The following is an 18,001-nucleotide window of genomic DNA, read 5'->3' on the forward strand; positions in this document are numbered from 1 at the left end:
GCTGAGGTCCAAAAAGCAGAACATCATTTTTTTGAAGCTTAAAGGAAGATAATTTGGTCTGTAAGATCTTCTCAAGTCCACAGAAAATAGCTACTAACTGATTTTGCATTTTCTATCTGTTGTTCTGAGTAGTCATCCTAACCTGCCTTTACTGCCTCCTGTGCGGGAGATCAGCATGTTAGCCAGCAGGTGGCAGCAATTACACATGGCACAAAGCTTTATGATCCCTGGGTTGGTTGGACTGTGCTGAAATCCTTTAGCCGATGGAAATTCATTAGCCGGAAAATGAAAAATTGAGCTTTGACTACTTGAAGTCATGTGACTCCATAGAACTACATGTATGGGGATACAAGCATCTCGACTAGAGATCAGGATGGGGGGAATCTGTACTGAGGGTACTCCTGAACATGGAAAAGGAACTTTAATAAACTCACATGTCTTCAAGATTGTTCAGTCTGCCTGGACTTTACAACAGTTTCCCTTTAACTAAAAACACATCACCCCCTCCAATTTGATATTATGGTTTCTCCCCCCTTTACTTCTCCCAGTTCCTTCTAAACTCCCAACCATTCAGATTCACCCCTTTTTGTCACTCAGCAGAAAACAATTAGGCTTCAATGGGATAATAATAAAGTAAAATAAAAGAAGCTGAAAAGGAAACAAACACATCGGAATATGACAAGACAAACAGAAGAAAAAAAGCCAAAGAAAAGGCACAAGAAACAGATCTAGAAGAGAAGAACTTTTTGTTCTCATATTCAGGATTCCCATGAAAACACAAGACTGAAAACCAGAATAATTACTCAAAGGACTTGCACTGTGTGTGTGTGTGTGTGTGTGTGTGTGTGTGTGTGTGTGTGTGTGTGTGTGTGTGTGTGTGAATGCACACACATGTGCGTGACAGAGACAGAGAGAGAGAGAAACTAGAAAAATGAAGTAAAAATAAAAAGGATAAAAGTTTTAAAAAGAGGGAGAAAAGAAAAAAAAAGCCCTGGCAAAATATTATGAATAAGGAATCACTAGGATGCTGTGGAGTTCTTTTGTGTTGATGTCTACTACTGGGCATGAGGACTACCCTTTAGAGTTGTTTGTTTCTCCAGGGAGACTCTCTTATAGGAAACTAAATTTCCTTCTGTAAGTGATCACCTATTGGAGATAGCTTTTCCATTAGGAATAGGGGCTTGTGTCCACTTCTTTTTGCAGCTCTATGATTCCATCTCATACAGACCAACATAGGTCATGTGCGTAGTGCCTCTGTCTCTCAATTCTTAAGTGGACCAACCCCGTTTTCTTTAGAGGGCCTAATTGTCTTGGGGTCCACTATCACCTCTGGTTCCAACATTCTTTTTTTTCCCCCCATCTTCATTAACTTGAGTATTTCTTATTTACATTTTGATTGTTATTCCCCTTCCCAGTTTCCCGGCCAACATCCCCCTAATCCCTCCACCTCCCCTTCTATATTGGTGTTCCCCTCCCCATCCTCCCCTCATTACCACCCTCCCCCCAAAAATCCCATTCACTGGGGGTTCAGGCTTAGCAGGACCAAGGGCTTCCCCTTCAACTGGTGCTCTTACTAGGCCATTCATTGCTACCTATGAGGTTAGAATCCAGGGTCAGTCCATGTATAGTCTTTGGGTAGTGGCTTAGTCCCTGAAAGCTCTGGTTGGTTGGCATTGTTGTTCATATGGGATCTGGAGCCCCTTCAAGCTCTTCCCGTCCTTTCTCTGATTCCTTCAACGGGGGTCCCGATCTCAGTTCAGTGGTTTGCTGCTGGCATTCACCTCTGTATTTGCTGTATTCTAGCTGTGTCTCTCAGGAGAGATCTACATCCGGCTCCTGTCGGCCTGCACTTCTTTGCTTCATCCATCTTACCTAATTGGGTGTCAGTATAAGTATGGACCACATGTGGGGCAGGCTCTGAATCGGTGTTCCTTCTGCCTCTGTTCTATACTTTGCCTCCCTATTCCCTGCCAAGGGTATTCTTGTTCCCCTTTTAAAGAAGGAGTGAAGCATTCACATTTTGGTCATCCCTCTTGAGTTTCATGTGTTCTGTGCATCTACGGTAATTCAAGCATTTGGGCTAATAGCCACTTATCAATGAGTGCATACCATGTGTGTTCTTCTGTGATTGGGTTAGCTCACTCAGGATGATATTTTCCAGTTCCAACCATTTGCCTACGAATTTCATAAAGTCATTGTTTTTGATAGCTGAGTAATATTCCATTGTGTTGATGTACCACATTTTCTGTATCCATTCCTCTGTTGAAGGGCATCTGGGTTCTTTCCAGTTTCTGGCTATTATAAATAAGGCTGCTATGAACATAGTGGAGAACGTGTCTTTTTTATGTGTTGGGACATCTTTTGGGTATATGCCCAAGAGAGGTATAGCTGGATCCTCGGGCAGTTCAATGTCCAATTTTCTGAGGAAGCTCCAGACTGATTTCCAGAATGGTTGTACCAGTCTGCAATCCCACCAACAATGGAGGAGTGTTCCTCTTTCTCCACATCCTGGCCAGCATTTGCTGTTACCTGAATTTTTGATCTTAGCCATTCTCACTGGTGTGAGGTGAAATCTCAGGGTTGTTCTGATTTGCATTTCCCTTATGACAAAAGATGTTGAACATTTCCTTAGGTGTTTTTCGGCCATTTGGCATTCCTCATCTGTGAATTCTTTGTTTAGCTCTGAACCCCATTTTTTATCTTTATTGACTTGAGTATATCTTATTTACATTTCGATTGTTATTCCCCTTCCCTGTTTCTGGGCCAACAACCCCCTAACCCCTACCCATCCCCTTCCCTATGGGCTTCCCCTCCCCATCCTACCCCCATTACCATCCTACCCCCATTACCACCCTCCCACCAACAATCACGTTCACTGGGGCCTCAGTCTTGGCAGGGCCAAGGGCTTCCCGTTCTACTTGTGATCTTACTAGGCTATTCATTGCTATCTATGAGGTTGGAGCCCAGGATCAGTCCATATATAGTCTTTGTCAACCGCATTTTTTAATTGGGTTATTTGTTTCCCTGCAGTCTAACTCCTTGAGTTCTTTGTATATTTTCGATATGAGCCCTCTATCTGTTGTTGGATTGGTAAAGATCTTTTCCCAATCTGGTGCTTGCTGTTTTGTCCTAACAACAGTGTCCTTTACCTTACAGAAGCTTTGCAGTTTTATGAGATCCCATTTGACGATTCTTGATCTTAGAGCATAAGCCATGGTGTTTTGTTCAGGAAATTTTCTCCAGTGCCCATGTGTTCGAGATGCTTCCCCACTTTTTCTTCGATTAGTTTGAGTGTATCTCGATTGATGTGGAGTTCCTTGGACTTAAGCTTTGTACAGGGTGATAAGCATGGATTGATCTGCATTCTTCTACATGCTGACCTCCAGTTGAACCAGCACCATATGCTGAAAATGCTATCTTTTTTCCATTGGATGGTTTTGGCTCCTTTGTCAAAAATCAAGAGACCATAGGTCTGTGGGTTCATTTCTGGGTCTTCAATTCTATTCCACTGGTCCATCTGTCTGTCTCTGTACCAATACCATGCAGTTTTTATCACTATTGCTCTGTAATACTACTTTAGTTCAGGGATAGTGATTCCCCCAGAAATCCTTTCATTGTTGAGGATAGTTTTAGCTATCCTGGTTTTTTGTTATTCCAGATGAATTTGCAAATTGTTCTGTCTAACTCTCTGAAGAAGTGGATTGGTATTTTGATGGGGATTGCATTGAATCTGTAAATCGCTTTTGGTAAAATGGCCATTTTTACTATATTAATCCTGCCAATCCATGAGCATGGGAGACCTTTCCATCTTCTGAGGTCTTCTTCAATTTCTTTCTTCAGAGGCTTGAAGTTCTTAGCTTACAGATTTTCACTTGCTTGGTTATAGTCACACCAAGGAATTTTATATTATTTGGGACTACTATGAGGGTGTCATTTCCCTAATTTCTTTCTCGGCTTGTTTCTCTTTTGTGTAGAGGAAGGCTACTGATTTATTTGAGTTAATTTTATACCCATCCACTTTGCTGAAGTTGTTCGTCAGGTTTAGTAGTTCTCTAGTGGAACTTTTGGGATCACTTAAATATACTATCATATCATCTGCAAATAGTGATATTTTGACTTCTTCTTTTCCAATCCGTACCCCGTTGATCTCCTTCTGTTGTCTGATTGCTCTGGCTAGAACTTCAAGAACTATATTGAATAAGTAGGGAGAGAGTGGGCAGCCTTGTCTAGTCCCTGAGTTTAGTGGGATTGCTTCAAGTTTCTCTCCATTTAGTTTAATGTTAGCAACTGGTTTGCTGTATATAGCTTTTATTATGTTTAGGTATGGGCCTTGAATTCCTATTCTTTCCAGGACTTTTATCATGAAGGGGTGTTGAATTTTGTCAAATGCTTTCTCAGCATCTAATGAAATGATCATGTGGTTTTGTTCTTTCAGTTTGTTTATATAATGGATCACATTGATATTTTTCCGTATATTAAACCATCCCTGCATGCCTGGGATGAAGCCTACTTGATCATGGTGTTTTGATGTCCTCTTGGATTTGGTTTGCCAGAAATTTATTGAGTATTTTTGCGTTGATGCTCATAAGGGAAATTGGTCTGAAGTTCTTTTTCTTTGTTGGGTCTTTGTGTGATTTAGGTATAAGAGTAATTGTGGCTTCGTAGAAGGAATTCGGTAGTACTCCATCTGTTTCAATTTTGTGGAATAGTTTGGATAGTATTGGTATGAGGTCTTCTATGAAGGTCTGATAGAGTTCTGCACTGAACCCATCTAAACCTGGGCTCTTTTTGTTGGGAGACCTTTAATGACTGCTTCTATTTCCTTAGGAGTTATGGGGTTGTTTAAATGGTTTATCTGTTCCTGATTCAATTTCTGTACCTGGTATCTGTCAAGGAAATTATCCATTTCCTGCAGATTTTCAGGTTTTGTTGAATATAGGCTTTTGTAGTAGGATCTGATGATTTTTTTTAATTTCCTCTGAATCTGTAGTTATGTCTCCCTTTTCATTTCTGATTTTGTTAATTTGGACACACTCTCTGTGTCCTCTGGTTAGTCTGGCTAAGGGTTTAACTATCTTGTTGATTTTCTCAAAGAACCAACTTTTGGTTCTGTTGATTCTTTCTATGGTCCTTTTTGTTTCTACTTGGTTGATTTCAGCTCTGAGTTTGATTATTTCCTGCCTTCTACTCCTCCTGGGTGTATTTGCTTCTCTTTGTTCTAGAGCTTTTAGGTGTGCTGTCAAGCTGCTGATATATGCTCTCTTCTGTTTCTTTTTGCAGGCACTCAGAGCTCTGAGTTTTCCTCTTAGCACAATTTACATTGTGTCCCATAAGTTTGGGTATGTTGTACCTTCATTTTCATTAAATTCTAAGAAGTCTTTAATTTCTTTCTTTATTTCATCCTTGACAAGGTTATCATTGAGTAGAGCATTTTTGAACTTCCATGTATATGTGGGCATTCTTTCCTTACTGTTATTGAAGACCAGCCTTAGCCCGTGGCGGTCTGATAGGTGCATGGGATTATTTCTATCTTTCTGTATCTGTTGAGGCCTGTTTTATGACCTATTATATGGTCAATTTTGGAGAAAATACCATGAGGAGCTGAGAAGAATGCATATCCTTTTGCTTTAGGATAGAATGTTCTATAAATATCTGGTAAGTCCATTTGGTTCATGACTTCTCTTAGTCTGTCTACGTCTCTGTTTAATTTCTGTTTCCATGATCTGTCCATTGATGAGAGTGGGGTGTTGAAATCTCCTACTATTCTTGTGTGAGGTGCAATGTGTGTTTTGAGCTTTAGTAAGGTTTCTTTTGTGTATGTAGGTGCCCTTGTATTTGGAGCATAGATATTTAGGATAGAGAGTTCATCTTGGTGGATTTTTCCTTTGATGAATATGAAGTGTCCTTCCTTATCTTTTTGATGACTTTTTATTGAAAATTGATTTTATTCGATATTAGAATGGCTACTCCAGCTTGGTTCTTCAGACCATTTGCTTGGAAAATTGTTTTCCAGCCTTTCACTCTGAGGTAGTGTCTGTCTTTGTCTCTGAGGTGTGTTTCTTGTAGGCAGCAGAATGCAGGGTCCTCATTGCGTAACCAGTTTGTTAATCTATGTCTTTTTATTGTGGAGTTGAGACCATTGATGTTGAGAGATATTAAGGAATAGTGATTATTGCTTCCTGTTATATTCATATTTGGATTGAGATTATGTTTGTGTGCTTTTCTTCTCCTTGTTTTGTTTCCAAGACGATTAGTTTCTTGCTTTTTGTACAGTGTAGCTTGCCTCCTTATGTTGGGTTTTACTATTTATCTTCCTTTGTAGCGCTGGATTTGTACAAAGATATTGTGTAAATTTGGTTTTGTCATGGAATATCTTGGTTTCTCCATCTATGTTAAATGAGAGTTTTGCTGTATACAGTAACCTGGGCTGGTATTTTTGTTCTCTTAGGGTCTGTATGACATGTGTCCAGGATCTTCTGGTTTTCATAGTCTCTGATGAGAAGTCTGCTGTGATTCTGATAGTCTGCCTTTATATGTTACTTGACCTTTTTCCCTTACTGCTTTTAGTATTCGTTCTTTGTTTTGTGCATTTGGTGTTTTTACTATTATGTGACAGGAGGAGTTTCTTTTCTGATCCAATGTATTCGGAGTTCTGTAGACTTCTTGTATGTTTATGGGCATCTCTTTCTTTAAGTTAGGGAAGTTTTCTTCTGTGATTTTGTTGAAGATATTTACTGGTCCTTTGAGCTAGGAGTCTTCACTCTCTTCTATACCTATTATCTTAGGTTTGATCTTCTCATTGAGTCCTGGATTTCCTGTATATGTTGGACCAGTAGCTTTTTCTGTTTTACATTATCTTTGACCCTTGTGTCAATGATTTCTATGGAATCTTCTGCTCCTGAGATTCTCTCTGCTGTCTCTTGTATTCTGTTGATGATGCTTGTATCTGTGACTCCTTGTCTCTTCCTTTGGTTTTCTATGTCCAGGTTTATTTCCCTTTGTAGTTAGTTTCTTGATTGCTTCTATTTCCATTTTTAATTCCTTCACCTGTTTGATTGTGTTTTCCTGGAATTCTTTCAGGGATTTTTGTGATTCCTCTCTGTAGTCTTCTACTTGTTTATTTATGTTTTCCTGCATTTCTCTAAGGGAGTTCTTCATGTCTTTCTTGAAGTCCTCCAACATCTTGATCAAATGTGATTTTTAATCTAGATCTTGCTTTTCTGGTGTGTTGGATATTCAGTGTTTGCTTTGGTGGGAGAATTGGGCTCCAATGATGCCATGCAGTCTTGGTTTCTGTTGCTTGGATTCCTGCGCTTGTCTCTTGCCATCTGGTTGTCTCTGTTGTTACCTTGTTCTGCTATTTCTGGCAGTGGCTAGACCATACTGTAGGCCTGTGTGTCAGGAGTGCTGTAGACCCGTTTTTCTGTTTTCTTTCAGCCAGCTATGGGAACAGAGTGTTCTGCTTCCAGGTGTGTAGTCTTTCCTGTCTACTGCTCTTCAGCTATTCCTGTGGGCCTGTGTCCTGAGTCCACCAGGCAGGTCGCTTGGAGCAGAAAAGTTGGTCTTACCTGTGGTCCTGAGGCTCAAGTTGCTCATGGGGGGCTGCTTTTGAGCTCTCGATTAGGGCGGCAACCAGGAGGGCCTGTGCCACCTTTTGCCTGATCCTCCGTGCCCCGGGGTCCCACATGGCATTAGGTGTTTTCCTCTGGAGTCAGAAATGTGGGCAGAGTGTAGACTCTTCTAGCTTCCTAGGCCTATCTGCCCCTGTGAAGGTTAAGCTCTCCCTCCCATGGGATTTGGGTGCAGAGAACTGTTGACTGGGTCCCTTCAGGTCTGGGCAGTGTCTGGAGTGCAGGGGATCTGCATCTGGAGTGCCCCTATCTTCCGGTTCCCAGAGGCCGTATACAGTTTCCTCTTGGGCCAGGGATGTGGGCAGGGATGGGCAGTATTGTTGGTCTCTCCTGCTCTGCAGTCCCAGGAGCGTCCACCTGTTTGTGGGGTGAGCTCTCTCTCCCATGGTGCTTGGGAACAGGTAGCTGTGGGCCTGGATCAGCGAGGTTCGGGCTCCAGTTAAAAACTGTAAGTGTTTGGTCCCAGGGGAATTTTGCATCTTTGTATCCTGAGTCCACCAGGCAGGTCGCTTAGAGCAGAAAAGTTGGTCTAACCTATCTTCCCATGGATCAATTTGCTCGTGGGGGGCTGCTTTTGAGCTCTTCATGAGGGCAGCAAAAAGTAGGGCCTTTGCTGCCTTTTCCCTGAGCCCCCGTACACCAGCGTCCCAGATGACCTTAGGCGTTTTCCTCTGGAGTCAGAAATGTGGGCAGAGTGTAGTCTCTTCTGGCTTCCAAGGAGTGTCTGCCCCTGTGAAGGTTTAGCTCTCCCTCCCATGGGATTTGGGTGCAGAGAACTGTTGATCAAGTCCCTTCAGATCCGGGCAGTGTCTGGAGCACAGTGCACCTGCCGCTTGAGTACCCAAAGATTTTATTAAATGAAAAATAGGTTTTTTTCCTTTTTTTTCTTTATTAACTTGAGTATTTCTTATTTACATTTTGATTGTTATTCCCCTTCCCGGTTTCCGGGCCAACATTCCCCTAACCCCTCCACCTCCCCTTCTATATAGGTGTTCCCCTCCCCATCCTCCTCCCATTACCGCCCTCCCCCCAACAATCACATTCATGGGGGGCTCAGTCTTAGCAGGACCAAGGGCTTCCCCTTCAACTGGTGCTCTTACTAGGCCATTCATTGGTACCTATGAGGTTAGAATCCAGGGTCAGTCCATGTATAGTCTTTGAGTAGTGGCTTAGTCCCCGGAAGCTCTGGTTGCTTGGCACTGTTGTTCATATGGGATCTGGAGCCCCTTCAAGCTCTTCCCGTCCTTTCTCTGATTCCTTCAACGGGAGTCCCGATCTCAGTTCAGTGGTTTGCTGCTGGCATTCGCCTATGTATTTGCTGTATTCTGGCTGTGTCTCTTAGGAGAGATCTACATCTGGTTCCTGTTGGGCTGCACTTCTTTGCTTCATCCATCTTACCTAATTGGGTGGCTGTATAGGTATGGGCCACATGTGGGGCAGGCTCTGAATCGGTGTTCCTTCTGCCTCTGTTCTATACTTTGCCTCTCTATTCCCTGCCAAGGGTATTCTTGTTCCCCTTTTAAAGAAGGAGTGAAGCATTCACATTTTGGTCATCCTTCTTGAGTTTCATGTGTTCTGTGCATCTACAGTAATTCAAGCATTTGGGCTAATAGCCACTTATCAATGAGTGCATACCATGTGTGTTTTTTTGTGATTGGGTTACCTCACTCAGGATGATATTTTCCAGTTCCATCCATTTGCCTATGAATTTCATAAAGTCATTGTTTTTGATAGCTGAGTAATATTCCGTTGTGTAGATGTACCATATTTTCTGTATCCATTCCTCTCTTGAAGGGCATCTGGGTTCTTTCCAGCCTCTGGCTATTATAAATAAGGCTGCTATGAACATAGTGGAGAACGTGTCTTTTTTATGTGTTGGGACATCTTTTGGGTATATGCCAAAGAGAGGTACAGCTGGGTCCTCAGGTAGTTCCATGTCCAATTTTCTGACTAGCATTTGCTGTTAGTTTCCTGTAAGAGAGTCTTTCTGGAGAAACAAACAACTCTAAAGGGTAGTCCTCATGCCCAGTAGTAGACATCAACCCAAAAAGAACTCCACAGCATCTTTGTGATTCCTGTCTCATAATATTTTGCCAGGGCTTTTTTTTTCTTTTCTCCCTCCTTTTAAAACTTTTATCCCTTTTATTTTTACTTAATTTTTCTAGTTTTTATCTATCTTTCTCTCTCTCTCTCAATTTTCAAGTCAGTAAATACAATTTAATACTTCTTTAAAATGAATGGCATAAACATCACATAATTAAAAATTATTTCCCATTTAATAAAATCTTTGCTGCTCAGTTTTTGCTCTTGTAAACATTTCAATGAAATGAGTTATATCCTGATATAATTTTATAAGTATTTTTATTAATAGTATGTGTAGCAGAGCAAGAAAATCCTATCAAATCAAGAAACTCTGGTCCACCCATTGAAGGAATCAGAGAAAGGACTGGAAGAACTTGAAGGGGCTCGAGACCCCATATGAACAACAATGCCAACCAACCAGAGCTTCCAGGGACTAAGCCACTACCTAAAGACTATACATGGACTGACCCTGGACTCTGACCTCATAGGTAGCAATGAATATCCTAGTAAGATCACCAGTGGAAGGGGAAGCCCTTGGTCCTGCTAAGACTGAACCCCCAGTGAACTAGATTGTTGGGGGGAGGGCGGCAATGGGGGGAGGAAGGGGAAGGGGAGGGATTAGGGGGATGTTTGCCTGGAAACCGGGAAAGGGAATAACACTCGAAATGTAAATAAGAAATACTCAAGTTAATAAAAAGAAAAAAAAAAGAAACTCTGGTCCAGAGGGCAAGAAACTTATCTGGGGCCAGATTCAAACCATAACTCTTGCCAACAGTCATAAAATGTCCATGATCCCCTGTCAGCTGCTGTGAAGCTACTTCTGTTAAGAAGGACTCTTCATTGTTAGTATGATGGATACATTGTTTCTGAATAACATTTCCTCCAAGGCAGTAATTATTATATAATTTCATTCTGTCACTCTTCATAGATATGGTTCTTAAATGTCAGGGACATTTTCTTGGCAGAATGAACACTTTAAATATTTTGCAGTACAGAATTGAGCTCCTTGGACTTTGGGGTCTTTGTTTCTGCCTCCTTTTCATCTTTAACTCATTCCTCCATACTCTGCAAAGACATCACTTGACTGCTCTACCAGTCTAGCTCGGGACATGGGAATGTAACAACACTGAACAGTGAAGTGGGGAAATAGATGTCGTGTTATAGAAACAAGACTGGATGTATAACAGAGCCTCCAGAAATGAGTGTCAGGCCCATTAGGAGGGTCACATAGCATGTGTTATTGAATTAGACTTGATGGGTAGATGTATAGCTATTCATCTAGTAAGAAAGGCTGTATAGTCAAAGAGCTTTGTGTAGAATGGCTCAGTGTTATGAAAATGATTGATGTGGTCAGAAGTCTTTACCCTGAGATTGACAGAAGCTGCAATGGGAAGTGAGGACCATGTCACAGAAGGCCAACCCTCTGGTGTAATGTGCCTCTTGAGTTACTGTAATCTAGATGAGAGATGAGGGCCTCCATCTCGGTACTGAGCCATGATGTATTTGAGAGATTAGAATGACGCCAGCTGAACCTTATCCAGGGTGTTCCATCTGTTGAGCTTCAAACGAATTAGGAGACAACTGACAACCAAGAGGTGGGAATGTAACCAATTTCTTCTCTAACTCAAGACTTTCTGAGATTAAAATTTAAGTGACCCCAGGGCAACCAAAGATTTTTAAATGCCCTGCTAATGTTTGTGGGTTTAGGTTTCCATATAGGATAGTATGACATCAATCAAAACTTTAAAACACTACTGGGAGGCTTGACACATGCTCAGGGTCAGACATGGAAGGCTTGGGAAATGAGCATTATCAGGGCGCATGATGTGAAATTCTCAGGGTCAATAAAATATGTTGAAAAGAACCTTACACTCCACAAATCTAAAAAGAATAAAATAAAATTCAGGGGGCAAAAGAGATGGGTCAGTGGTTAGGGGTGCTTGCTGCTCTTGTAAAGGGTATGAGCTCCATTCCCAGCTACAGAGCAATCCACAATCACCTGTAAATCCAGCTCCCCATTTCTCAAACACACACAGGTAGAGAGAGATATAGAGACAGAGACAGAGAGACAGAGCAGAGATAGAAATATTAATAAAATTAAATGAAAGTTTGAATCCTGGTCACTCCATGAAAAAAGCCAGGAAACATAAGGAGGCAAGGTACACCCTAGAAAAAGCAAGGAACTAATCATCTTGGCAACAAAACAAAGAAAAGAAAAGCAAACAAACATAATCTCACATCCAAATATGAATATAACAGGAAGCAATAATCACTATTCCTTAATATCTCTCAACATCAATGGTCTCAACTCCCCAATAAAAAGACATAGATTAACAAACTGGATACCCAATGAAGACCATGCATTCTGCTGCCTACAGGAAACACACCTCAGAGACAAAGACAGACACTACCTCAGAGTGAAAGGCTGGAAAACAACTTTCCAAGCAAATGGTCTGAAGAAGCAAGCTGGAGTACACATTCTAATATCGAATAAAATCGATTTTCAACCAAAAGTCATCAAAAAAGATAAGGAAGGACACTTCATAGTCATCTAAAGGAAAATCCACCAAGATGAACTCTCAATCCTAAATATCTATGCTCCAAATACAAGGGCACCTACATACATAAAAGAAACCTTACTAAAGCTCAAAGCACACATTGCACCTCACACAAGAATAGTAGGAGATTTCAACACCACACTCTAATCAATGGACAGATCATGGAAACAAAAATTAAACAGAGACGTAGACAGACTAAGAGAAGTCATGAACCAAATGGACTTAACAGATATTTATAGAACATTCTATCCTAAAACAAGAGGATATACCTTCTTCTCATGACCTCATGGTACTTTCTCCAAAATTGACCATATAATAGGTCATAAAACAGGCCTCAACAGATACAGAAAGATAGAAATAATCCCATGCGTCCTATCAGACCGCCACGGCCTAAAGCTGGTCTTCAAGAACAATAAGGGAAGAATGCCCACATATACATGGAAGTTGAACAATGCTCTCTCAATGATAACCTGGTCAAGGAAGAAATAAAGAAAGAAATTAAAGACTTCCTAGAATTTAATGAAAATGAAGGTACAACATACCCAAACTTATGGGACACAATGAAAGCTGTGCTAAGAGGAAAACTCATAGCTCTAAGTGCCTAGAAAGAAACAGGGGAGAGCAATATCAGCAACTTGACAGCACTCCTAAAAGCTCTAGAACAAAAAGAAGTAAATACACTCAGGAGGAGTAGAAGGCAGGAAATAATCAAGCTCAGAGCTGAAATCAACCAAGTAGAAACAAAAAGGACCATACAAAGAAACAACAGAACCAAAAGTTGATTCTTTCAGAAAATCAAAAAGATAGATAAACCCTTAGTCAGACTAATGAGAGGACACAGAGAGTGTGTCAAAATTAACAAAATCAGAAATGAAAAAGGAGACATAACAACAGAGCCAAAGGAAATTAAAAAAAAATCATCAGATCCTACTACAAAAGATTATATACAAAAAATAACTGGAAAATCTTCAGGAAATGGACAACTTTCTAGACAGATACCAGGTACCAAAGATAAATCAGGAACACATAATTCATTTAAACAATCCCATAGCTCCTAAAGAAATAGAAGCAGTCATTAAAGGTCTCCCAACCAAAAAGAGCCCAGGTCCAGATGGGTTCAGTGCAGAATTCTATCAGACCTTCATAGAAGACCTCATACCAATACTATCCAAACTATTCCACAAAATTGAAACAGATAGAGTGCTACTAAATTCCGTCTATGAAGCCACAATTACTCTCTTTTACCTACACCACACAAAGACCCAAAAAGGAAAGAGAAATTCAGAACAATTTCCCTTATGAATATCGATGCAAAGATACTCAATAAAATTCTTGCAAACCGAATCCAAGAGCACATCAAAACAATCATCCACCATGATCAAGTAGGCTTTATCCCAGGCATGCAGGGATGGTTTAATATACGGAAAAATATCAACGTGATCCATTATATAAACAAACTGAAAGAACAAAACCACATGATCATTTCATTAGATGCTGAGAAAGCATTTGAAAAATTCAACACCCCTTCATGATAAAAGTCCTGGAAAGAATAGGAATTCAAGGCCCATACCTAAGCATAGTAAAAGCCATATACAGCAAACCAGTCTCTAACATTAAACTAAATGGACAAAAACTTGAAGCAATCCCACTAAACTCAGGGACTAGACAAGGCTGCCCACTCTCTCCCTACTTATTCAATATAGTTCTTGAAGTTCTAGCCAGAGCAATCAGACAAGAGAAGGAGATCAAGGGGATACAGATTGGAAAAGAAGAAGTCAAAATATCACTATTTGCAGATGATATGATAGTATATTTAAGTGATCCCAAAAGTTCCACCAGAGAACTACTAAACCTGATAAACAACTTCAGCAAAGTGGATGGGTATAAAATTAACTCAAATAAATCCCTAGCCTTCCTCTACACAAAAGAGAAACAAGCCGAGAAAGAAATTAGGGAAATGACACCCTTCATAGTAGTCCCAAATAATATAAAATTCCTTGGTGTGACTTTAACCAAGCAAGTGAAAATCTGTAAGCTAAGAACTTCAAGCCTCTGAAGAAAGAAATTGAAGAAGACCTCAGAAGATGGAAAGATCTCCCATGCTCATGGATTGGCAGGATTAATATAGTAAAAATGGCCATTTTACCAAAAGCGATCTACAGATTCAATGCAATCCCCATCAAAATACCAATCCACTTCTTCAGAGAGTTAGACAGAACAATTTGCAAATTCATCTAGAGTAACAAAAAACCCAGGATATCTAAAACTATGATCAACAATAAAAGGACTTCTGGGGGAATCACTATCCCTGAACTCAAGCAGTATTACAGAGCAATAGTGATAAAAACTGCATGGTATTGGTACAGAGACAGACAGATAGACCAGTGGAATAGAATTGAAGACCCAGAAATGAACCCACACACCTATGGTCACTTGATTTTTGACAAAGGAGCCCAAACCATCCAATGGAAAAAAGATAGCATTTTCAGCAAATGGTGCTGGTTCAACTGGAGGTCAGCATGTAGAAGAATGCAGATTGATCACCCTATACAAAGCTTAAGTCCAAGTAGACCAAGGACCTCAACATCAAACCATATACACTCAAACTAATAGAAGAAAAAGTGGGAAACATCTTGAACACATGGACACTGGAGAAAATTTCCTGAACAAAACACCAATGGCTTATGCTCTAAGATCAAGAATCAACAAATGTAATCTCATAAAACTGCAAAGCTTCTGTAAGGCAAAGTACACTGTTGTTAGGACAAAACCACAACCAACTGATTGGGAAAAGATCTTTACCAATCCTACAACAGATAGAGGCCTTATATCCAAAATGTACAAAGAACTCAAGGAGTTAGACTGCAGGGAAACAAATAACCCTATTAAAAATGGGGTTCAGAGCTAAACAAATAATTCACAGCTGAGGAATGCTGAATGGCTGAGAAACACCTAAAGAAATGTTCAACATCTTTAGTCATAAGGGAAATGCAAATCAAAACAACCCTGAGATTTCACCTCACAACAGTGAGAATGGCTAACATCAAAAATTCAGGTGACAGCAAATGCTGGCGAGGATGTGGAGAAAGAGGAACACTCCTCCTTTGTTAGTGGGATGGCAGACTGGTACAACGATTCTGGAAATCAGTCTGGAGGTTCCTCAGAAAATTGGACACTGAACTACCTGAGGACCCAGCTATACCTCTCTTGGGCATATACCCAAAAGATGCCCCAATATATAACAAAGACATGTGCTCCACTGTGTTCATAGCAGCCTTATTTATAATAGCCAGAGGCTGGAAAGAACCCAGATGCCCTTCAACAGAGGAATGGATACAGAAAATATGGTACATCTACACAATGGAATATTACTCAGCTATCAAAAACAATGACTTTATGAAATTCATAAGCAAACGGGTGGAACTGGAAAATATCCTCCTGAGTGAGGTAAACAATCACAGAAAATCACACATGGTATGCATTCATTGATAAGTGGCTATTAGCCCAAATGCTTTAATTACCCCAGATGCACAGAACACATGAAACTCAAGACGGATGATCAAAATGTGAATGCTTCACTCCTTCTTTAAAAGGGGAACAAGAATACCCTTGGCAGGGAATAGAGAGGCAAAGTTTAGAACAGAGGCAGAAGGAACACCGATTCAGAGCCTGCCCCACATGTGGCCCATACCTATACAGCCACCAAACTAGATAAGATGGATGAAGCAAAGAAGTGCAGACCGACAGGAACCGGACGTAGATGTCTCCTGAGAGACACAACCACAATATGGCAAATACATAGGCGAATACCAGCAGCAAACCACTGAACTGAGAACGGGACCCCCATTGAAGGAATCAGAGAACGGACTGAAAGAGCTTAAAGAGGCTTGAGACCCCATATGAACAACAATGCCAACCAACCAGAGCGTACAGGGACTAAGCCACTACCCAAAGACTATACATGGACTGTCCCTGGGCTCCAACTGCATAGGTAGCAATGAATAGCCTAGTTAAGAGCACCAGTGGAAGGGGAAGCCCTTGGTCCTGCCAAGACTGAATCCCCAGTGAACGGGATTGTTGGGGGGAGGGCAGTCATGGGGAGGAGGGGAACACCCATATAGAAGCAGAGTTGGAGGGGTTAGGGGGATGTTTGTCTGGAAACTGGGAAAGGTAATAAGAATTGAAATGTAAATTAGAAATACCCAATTTATTAAAGATGAAGAAAAAAAAGTCTCCCAACCCAAAAGAGCACTGGAACAGATCGGTTTAGTGCAGAATTATATCAGACGTTCAAAGAAAACCTAATACCAATACTCTTCAACCTATTCCACAAAATGGAAACAGAAGGAACACTACCCAATTAATTATTTGAAGCCACTATTATGCTTATACATAAACCATAGAAAGACCTTACATAGAAAGAGAACATCAGATCAATTTCCCTTATGAATATGGAGGCAAATATAATCAATAAAATCCTGGCAAACCACCTTTCCTTTCAGAGTTACAGGGCAGCAAGATGCCAGTACAAATTTCCAAGAAGAGGAAGTTTGTAGTTGATGGTATCTTCAAAGCTGAACTGAATGAGTTTCTCACTTGGGAGCTGGCTGAAGATGGCTACTCTGGAAGTCTGAGTTAACGCCAACCAGAACAGAAATCATTATTTTAGCCACCAAAACACAGAATGTTCTTGGGGAGAAGGGTCATTGGATCTGAGAGTTGACTGCAGTCGTCTAGACACGATATGGCTTCCCTGGAGGCAGTGCAGAGTTTTACGCAGAAAAAAAAAAATGGCTACAAGAGGTCTGTGTGCCATTGTTCAGGCAGTCTCTAAGCTACAATCTCCTAGGAGGGCTTCTGGTTCAAAGGGCCTGCTATGGTGTGCTTCAGTTCATCACAGAGAGTGGGGCCAAGGGCTGTGAGGTTGTGATGTCTAGGCCAAGTCCATGAAGTTTGTGGATAGTCTGATGGTTCACAGCGGAGAACCGGTTAACTATGATGTTGGCACTGCTGTGCAACAAGTGCTTCTCAGTGTGTGCTATTAGTCTGAAGAACCTCTGCTTGATCATTTGAGCATTGTGGGAGGTAAAGATGAAATCTTGCCCACCACCCCCATCTCAGAACAGAAAGGTGGGAAGCCAGAGCCACCTTCCATGCTCCAACCACTGCTTATAGCATAACAGGGTCTTGGCAGCTGCATCTGGAAGCTGGATGTTGTCTTATGAAGATGTTTAACAAAATCTCAAACAAGGCCTGATTGGATTGAGTCCAGTGTTGAACTGACTGAGGTATATTGCCCTATGGAGAGATGCTTATTCTGTTGGTTTAAGCTGGAGGACTTGAACAGAGCTGACCAGAAAACTCCTGAGTCTGTGAAGTTGGTGGCTACAGGGCAGCATCCTGACTCTTTATTGAACAATTGAGGGCTAGAAGAACAGTTTGGTTTTGGTGCTCATGATGGAACCCAGGTCCTTAGTAAGACATAGTAAGATGGCAATGTCCAGCCTGGAGTGGTCTTTCTCTTTTTTTTCTAGATGAAAGAAGATGGCTCAGAGGGTAAAGGTGCTTTCTATGAAAGCCCATGCACTGTAGTATTAAGCACTCATACCCGCATGTAGAGAGTAAATTGTCTTGCTGTACTCTACTGTTTTAGTCTCAGCATTTCCCAACACTTTCCCCCACCCCCCTGTCTCCCCCCGCCCCCGGCCCACAAAAAAAGGAATTTCTGAT

At 41.1% G+C, this 18,001-nt stretch overlaps 1 pseudogene; it reads left to right on the plus strand.

The window, feature by feature from the left end:
* Positions 1-16,790: 16,790 nt before the first annotated feature.
* Positions 16,791-17,451, plus strand: Rps3-ps2 (ribosomal protein S3, pseudogene 2; annotated as a pseudogene).
* Positions 17,452-18,001: the final 550 nt, after the last annotated feature.

The sequence above is a fragment of the Rattus norvegicus genome, chromosome 14 (genome assembly GCF_021556685.1).
Source record: "Rattus norvegicus strain SHRSP/BbbUtx chromosome 14, alternate assembly SHRSP_T2T, whole genome shotgun sequence".
Lineage (NCBI taxonomy): Eukaryota > Metazoa > Chordata > Mammalia > Rodentia > Muridae > Rattus > Rattus norvegicus.